The following is an 8,678-nucleotide window of genomic DNA, read 5'->3' on the forward strand; positions in this document are numbered from 1 at the left end:
AGAAAGAGGACTCTAGGCCGTCGCGTCCTAAAAGTGTAAAAGGTCGAGGGTGGAATAGATGTTTCTAAGCAAACGACCAGTGTCCGATGAAAACTGTGTTGGTCCAAGTCAGACACCGCTTTAGAGACACCAGCTAACATTCGACTGACTCCTAAGTCCAGAAGACACACAAAAAGAAGAGAGACAGGACAGAAAGAGGACTCTAGGCCGTCGCGTCCTAAAAGTGTAAAAGGTCGAGGGTGGAATAGATGTTTCTAAGCAAACGACCAGTGTCTGATGAAAACTGTGTTGGTCCAAGTCAGACATCGCTTTAGAGACACCAGCTAACATTCGACTGACTCCTAAGTCCAGAAGAGACACAAAAAGAAGAGAGACAGGACAGAAAGAGGACTTCTAGGACGTCGCGTCCTAAAAGTGTAAAAGGTCGAGGGTGGAATAGATGTTTCTAAGCAAACGACCAGTGTCCGATGAAAACTGTGTTGGTCCAAGTCAGACACCGCTTTAGAGACACCAGATATCATTCGACCGACTCCTAAGTCCAGAAGAGAAACAGAAAGAAGGGAGACAGGGCAGAGACAAAACTCTAGGACGTCGCGTCCTAAAAGCGTAAAAGGTCGAGGGTGGAATAGATGTTTCTAAACAAACGACCAGTGTCCGATGAAAACTGTGTTGGTCCAAGTCAGACACCGCTTTAGAGACACCAGCTAACATTCGACCGACTCCTAAGTCCAGAAGAGACACAGAAGAGAAAGAGAGAGAAGAGAAACGGGGTAAAAAGAGGACTCTAGGACGTCGCGTCCTAAAAGTGTAAAAGATCGAGAGTGGAACAGATGTTTCTAAACAAACGACCAGTATCCGATGGAAACCGTGTTGCGAAAATCCAGGAGACACCAGTTGACATTCGACCGACTTCTGGGTCCAGAAGAGACACAGAAGAGAAAGAGAGAGAAGAGAAACAGGGTAAAAAGAGGACTCTAGGACGTCGCGTCCTAAAAGTGTAAAAGATCGAGGGTGGAACAGATGTTTCTAAACAAACGACCAGTATCCGATGGAAACCGTGTTGCGAAAATCCAGGTCAGGCACCTGCTGACATTCGTCTGACTCCTAAGTCCTGAAGAGAAACAGAAAGGAGGGAGACAGAACAGAAAGGGGACTCTAGGACGTCGCGTCCTAGAAGCGAAAAAGGTCGAGGGTGAAATAGATGGGGCGCGCGTGTTCGCGGGGTGGATTCGGATAGAAGTAAGCGGAATAGGAAGATCAAGGTTAGCCACGCATCGGGGAGCTCGGAGATTGCCGGGTGCACTCTGTGTTCGCGATGGAGCAGGAAGAGATCGGGACAACGTCCTGGCAGGGTGCCGAGTGGCTTTCGTAATGGGGAGATTTATCGAGTGCCTTTTCGGCTCGACTCGAGTTAAGAGACGATGATTGGCGAGACGACGGTACCGTTGGATCTTAAAGGACTTACGCGCTCACCCAAGCAGCTTCTTTGTTTAACGTTCGTCGTCTAATTCGGAATTCCAAGGACGTCGCGAATCGAATCGAATCCAAGCTCGTTTCACCAACTTTCCGCGGATAGCGAGAGGGAGGAGAGACTGGTCGGATGGAAACGAGGCAAGGGGAGAAAATAGCGACGGGATCCGTGGGGTTCCTCGGTGGAGGAGTCGAGGGAGAGAACGGATGTCTGCGGAATCGAACGAAAGGTCGCGAAAATGGGGATTGAAAGGGGCTCGGAGCTTGCTTCACCCCTCTGGATGCGATTCGAGGATCTGAGACGGAGGAACAACGAAGACAGTTTGCACCACTGAATTTTCGCTGCATCTGCTTTATACCTCATCGACGAACGAGGAGGTGGCCTCGAGCAGTCGAATTGGCTCGCGAACAGTCGCCTAGGTTTGCCAATGCCGAATACCTCGATGACTTTTCTAATCGTCGAACGACGAACAACGAGGGGAAACGATACAGGTGTGGTGGCACTATTCTCACCCTCGTCAGGAGGTTCCAGGTAAAACTCCTCCGTTTCTGTTGGAACAAAAGTATAATCGCTACATCTATTTCATAATATTTTATGTATGACGAGTTGGGTATCGCATGTTCGAGCCACGTGCTGATATGACTCATTCTCGTTTTGGTAATCTAACAGAGTGGACGTGTAATTTTTATATACTTAATTGTGAATCGAAATATATTCAATTGTGATACATCAAGATTGTTTCCGGCTTCCGTCTACATAATTCCAATAGTTTCCTACAGATAGAATTTCCCAACAATCCAATAGTATCCCTCTCTAAGACAGGGTCTGCTAGGTAGCCTTGCGATAGGAGTCCTCCAGTAGGCCCAGGACGAAACGCATCCCTTCCTTTCTAGCACCTTCTTTCCTCCCTTCTAGCACCACCACCATATGGAAGATACCTATGACCAAGTGACAACAACAACCATGAGGGGATGGACCCTCGCACAGGTATCAAATCCTTCATGGACGAATATGTGGTATTATCTCCGATAGACTATTTTTTAAAATAACAAGAACCACTCCCCTATCGTTTACTCGTTACGAAACTAAATAAAAGTCAGTTGCTTGACTCGGTGTTCGTTGGAAATCGCCCAGAAAAGTTCTATTCCATCCCAGAGAAGCGATCGCGAGATCAAAGTCAGAAGCCACATTGGCGTCGTTAATGCACCCAGCAGTGAGTCACCTTCCCCATCGCTCATTGTCGATGCATCGAGGATTCGCAAGGAAGAATAGCCACGGCGTGCATTACGAGCGCGATTCGCGATCGGAATTTTTCGCGGCGCCAAATAAGCGTCGGACGAGCGCGTCTGTCTACGCACGAGCCGTTTCCACTTCGTCGACCCGCCCTTGCTACTTTGCACACACCGAGTCTCGCAACGATCGACCGAGTTCCTCGTCGTTCAGCGTCGGTGTACATTGTTCTCGGGGAGTCTCGTCAAGTGTATCGATACAGAGCTACGGGACGAGTCATCGAGACACTCGTCATCCGGTGAGTAACAGGACGGCGCGTTGCCAAGGCTTGATCCACGATTGTGCGTTCTTTTGTGACGCGAAACAAAGCGACGAGGCGTGGAGATGACAGCGGGAAGAAAAATCGTGGAAATTTTCGCCATTTCGATAAACTGCGAACGATTCGCATCGTCGAGCTTGCCTCTAGAAACTATGACTCTGAGAATTTCGTACGGGAAGATGGCTGAACCGATGCACGTGACTACTTCAAAAGTGGCGACGTTTCGAAGATTTCACGGTCATCTTTATCTTCCTAAATTGAATTACGTGTTTTGTTATATGCCAACAGATGCGTCGCTTTATCCTGTATTATATTTCGAGTTACGTAAGCACATCTCTACCTTTTCGCGTGTATCCCTGTACTCGGTGAGAGGTGATAAAATTCGTGGCAGGAAGTGACTTACAAAATGACGAGTGTAAAGGTAAATAGATAAATAAGAATTCTTCTACCGTTTCGGAGCTACGACTGGGCCCCTTCGCGTGGAACATCCCGTGTATAGCCGACGTTTCGACGTTGCATCGCGTTTAAGTAGAACAAGCAGCGCGATGTTTCCTTGTTTTCCCGATCCGCGAGAATTTCCCCGACCCTGGAGTATGTCTTACCAACGAGGACGGTCGAGAAAAGGTATTGATCCGCCGAGCTGGGTCGCCTCGCCCAATTTCTGATCTATAAATCAGATTACACGTCGCGCACGCACCACGTAATTTGGCAACCGTTTGGAAACCGTTCGCCGTTAACCGACGACGAAATTAACCGTGAAACGTCTGCACGATCTTTCGTGGACCGGGTGTAGCGAGTTAGGGTAGCTCGAAAAAGCTCCGTCAGGACAAACATGGCTGCCACCGGTGTAATGATCCCTGGCCGAATAAATCTTCCGCTCTTTCCGAGGCAAAAAGATATAAAGAACCACTTTCGAATGTTTCGAGGATTTCGCGAGTGGCGAGAATTCTTTGACGCGTTTCTCCAGAACGTTTCTCCGCTACCGCGCCATCTTGGGAATTTGCTCTGCGTGGAAATTGAAATTCGCAGGAATGGCTGGGAACACGGCGACTTTATTCGAAAAGAATGCACGAGGAGCGCGGATCAGAGGAAATTGGCAGCACGAGCGGCGGTTGGGAATTTTATAAACTAGGCTGGAGTTAAGCCGGCCCAATCGGCGCGCGTCTAACTCGATCGATATCGTGCAAGTGCACTTCTAAATCCCCGGACTTCTCTCGACAACCGTCATTAACACTCGACCGTCAACGGACAGAATCGTGTCATCGAATCGTAATTAACATCGATTTCGTTCGTCGACGTCGCCTCGACGCTTGTGCCGCGTCACACGCGGAATTATCCGTTCGAATAAGTAAGTAAATTACTCCGTGGATGGTGTGTGGCAACGATCAAAGCGCAGCACGGATCGTCTCGACCGCGACGATCCCAGCCGATTGATAACGCGCACACACAATGCTGCCTCTCCGTATCGATTCCGCTCCTCTACGATCAGGGGCTTCGAGGGGGCCCCGTTCTGCCATTAACGGCGAATACGAAATGTCACCGAGGCCACCGGGGATACGAAGGGAATACGAAGATCGTACGCGATTCCATCGCCGATCCGATCGTCACTCCGCGAAAACACCTCGCCGTTTGACTCGCGAAGAATTCGCGGATAGAAGGGAGTCACCGTCCCAGTCTATTCATCCATGTTTTCCCATCGACAATACTTCTCGTCCCCGTTCGGGTATTTATCAATCGCGTTGAATAAACCGTGACACGTCGGGATGATCGACGCCTCAAAGAGAGGTGGAGCTTTCGAGAATTTCATTAGATCGACAGCTGGACCGGAAGGAGGACTCTAGGGACGCGTGCCGTTATCGACGTTCGACGGGTTGACGGGTCGGTGGAGAGCAATGCGAGATCGGGTGCGGATCCGCGAACGGAATTAAATTATACGATCTCCGGAAGAGACGGGGGATCGAGGAGCGCCGTAAAGCACAGTTAAATTCCCGTATCGCGAGATATATAGCTCAGAGGACACACTCCGCGTCTTAGGTAGCCTAGCAAAGGGGCGCAGAATCCTTTGAAAAGAAGGTATAAAGTGCTTCTTCTATTTTCTCCCAATCCCCTGCCCTAAACTAGCCACTCCGTATTATGTATCCACGACGAAGCAGTTTATTAAGTTCGTTAAGCTACCGGCGAAACACGCTGTTTGTCAATATCCGCTCACGCGAGCCTCCTACACAACTCCTTTGTCAGATATCTCTTCGCGGAACACGCCACGGCGACCTAGCGATCCGACGTCGCTACTTAGCTCTGTCCAAACATCGGCCGTACACTGATAAACTTAATTAGCATTCCATCGCGATGAGGTGTCGTTGACGCGGTGTTACACCTCGCGAGGACGTTTCGCGCCAGGTGTCGAAGCGCGTGGTGTGGGGGATTTTTTGAATTTTCGCTGATTTTCAGGGATTTTGCGAAAGGGCGAAATCGTGGCGGAAAGTACGGCCGTTTCGCGGAAACGAATGGGGATTTTTTGAATTTTCGCGGATTTTCAGGGATTTTGCGAAAGGGCGAAATCGTGGCGGAAAGTACGGCCGTTTCGCGGAAACGGGGGATAGGCCGATCGACAGACCCCCGATTAACAGACCGGTTGCTCCGTGGAATTCCTGACGAATGGATCATTTCGGTACCGCGCCTTGTTAGCTCCGACAAAGATTCGTACACGTAACGCGAGATTGTGTAACGAGATAGGCGTTCAAGGGTACCGAAACGAATTCATCGATCACGTGGCCCGTGATTAGGGCACACGCGCGTTTCCGGCTGCGGGATCGACGCGTTCGATTCGGCTACAGAGTGATCGATTGGTGAATAGAGGCGTGGCTAAACCGCTGGATACGTTCGTTAACATCGTTAGCCGCGGAATTCGGGCCGCGTTGTTATCGCTTTGACCCTTACGCGAGTTAATTGCGAGAAGAACCGGTCGATATGCGTCGAGGAATTCGCTCGAGTAGCGCGCTTCGTTATGTTTTAACGATAGCTACAAATTTTTCACCAACCTCGCCTCCCTTTTTCTCTTCCATGGAGGCTGATGCGCGACGAATGAACCAGATACCCGTGCGCGACTTTCGAGCTGTCGTGGTAAAGTGTCGTTAGACCGTTGGAAAGGATACTCACCTGAAACAGAATAAAGAAGGTTGGTTAGGAACTGACTCGAGCGTAGGTTGCTAGAATTACGGTTATGAAACGCGCAAGAAGTCGCGGGGATAAGTACACATCGCGGTGATCGCTGTCCTCGTTACGCTGGTAATTTCGGCCGCTCTTTACGCGCTTTCGGGCGCGGGAGCGTCGAGCGGAGCATCGGGCCAATTTGTTGCCACGAATCACCGGTGTAGAACAATCCTCGACGTCCACGCGTTATTACGTCTTCGATATTAAAACCAAACACGGTTCGACTAATTCCATTAGCACCGATCTCCGAGCAGCGATCGATCGTTTCGACGGATAGATCGCGCGTTCTGGCAAATACGTTTAATCGCTCGCTTCTGCGGCTCGTCGCGGCTTTTATCCGATTGGATACCGCGCGGCGGGGAGCAACGTCGTTCTAGCAGACGAACTCTTAATTATTTCGAGAGATACAAATATCTGGGTCAGCGTGGAATTTGCTGGATCCTTTTCGAAGAACGAGCGCGACTTACACGAAATATCGTGCCCCACGTTTCGCTCGGCTGCTCGCGAAGACGTTCTATAATCAATTATGCATCGAGCGGTATCAGCGCGGCACGATATCGATATCGATCTCGAGGCTGACGGAGGCGAGGATTATTCGGTGTCACACGAACGGTGTCGCTCGTGAGTATCCGGCGATTTCGCGTGCAAATTACCCGGTGAAAAATGTCGTCGAAGGTCGAAACCTTTCGTGTTCTTCCTCCTTGCTCTCGCCCACGGAGATAATGCGTCGCGTTCGAAATTAATCCAATTACCCTGGACTAGCCTACCACTGTGGAACGCATCGCGAGCCCCGTTCCGAATGGACGAAGTTGAACGCTTGGCCGAGCCGTAAATAGAAAAACAAATAGACCAACTACGTGTTCCAAGCGTCGTCGATAAATCGCTGTTGACGGAAGACGACGGCCGTCAAGCTTAACGACCATAATCGACAGTCCTACCTAACCGGTTAATTACCGTACAAGCGATTGGATTAGCAGCGATCGGGCCGCGATCAGCGGTGCACGATCAATCGGCTGGGACAAACGACAAAGGACACGGATATTTCACGCTGAAGATACTACACGCGGCGAGCTTGGTAAATCGCGCCCCGCGCTTCCAAGGTACGAGTTAAGGTCGCGTCTTTAATTAACCCAAGCCGTCGGACGCGGCTTAAAAATAATTAATGCGATTCTATCTAAGCGACAACGTTCTTTCCCACCCCTGTATCCATTTCGTCACACGCGTATCTCGATTCCGACTTACGTGGAATTAACCGTTTGAGTCCCAGAGGCTTTTGAAACAACGCGGTCGAAAAACCCCGAACAGCGCGATAACGCTTGCCTTAATCGAGTACGAAGAAGCCCAAACGGTGCGATAGCGCTTCTTTAATTTTATGTCGAAGAATCCCAATCGTCGCGATAGCGCTTTGTTGTTCACCATTGTGCTTCAGCGAAGTTGAGCGCGCCACTTCGACTGAAGAGCGCGATCGCGCTGCTTGGGACACCGACGGTTAACCACTTGCGCCGGAAAGACGTGTCACGCACGTCGTAATGCTTTTGTCGCAGAATCGCCAACGACGTGGTGTACACGTCGTTGGGCAATTGTTGCAGAAACATTGGACCGTTCTGGCACACGCGTCTGTGAATTTCTTGCCACCGCAAGTGGTTAAAGCGCTGTTTGCGCACAATGCCGAGGCGTGGCATTCCGATAACGCGATCGGCGAGGAGACTGATAATCGAGGCGATTTCAGGCGACTCTTCGACGAACTTGGCGCCAATTTATCGACTCCGAGAACCGCTCGCGGCGTGGATTTACGACGAGAATAAGTAAATCGAGCCTCGATATTCGTACTTCGCTCGAGGTTAATCCCTAGACGAAGTTCCGCGAGAAATCACGCAGGTGATTAATAAAATCCAGGCTGGACCAGTCTTCGTGAACTGGTAGATCGTACTTGTGCTTCGTGCAAAGTTCGTGACGGAAATTCACGGGGTCCATTGCGTTAATTGCTTCCGGAGATGTTATTCCGATCGTACCGATTCTATTTCGACGATCGAGAAACAAACGGGGGAGTTTCAGCGAAAGACTATATCGGAGTGGATTCGAGGAAGATAAGTTTAGTCGTAGACAAAAATCTAGGAGATAAGATACGAATGAATAGTTTGGAAATAAATTCCTAGAACGAATGTTTACATGAATATTCGATAAGAATTGGGGGGGTTAGGCGGACCGCGTCGCGTACCCTCTTAACGCTAGATTTACGGAACCCGTGAATTTGACGGAAGGGTTGCTCCAATTATACGATGGTAACAGATTTAGTTAACTTATATTAAGACTGTTAATATAATATATAATTGTTTTTAAATTAAACTAATAGTTAAAAAAAAAAGGCACGTGGATTTCTTTACCTGTCAATTTGACAGGTGTCCTTAGAAATAGGTATACAGGTAGCATCCGTAAACCTAGTGTTAA

This window comes from Eufriesea mexicana, unplaced genomic scaffold, assembly GCF_001483705.2.
Source record: "Eufriesea mexicana isolate 0111107269 unplaced genomic scaffold, ASM148370v2 scaffold77, whole genome shotgun sequence".
NCBI classification, from domain to species: domain Eukaryota; kingdom Metazoa; phylum Arthropoda; class Insecta; order Hymenoptera; family Apidae; genus Eufriesea; species Eufriesea mexicana.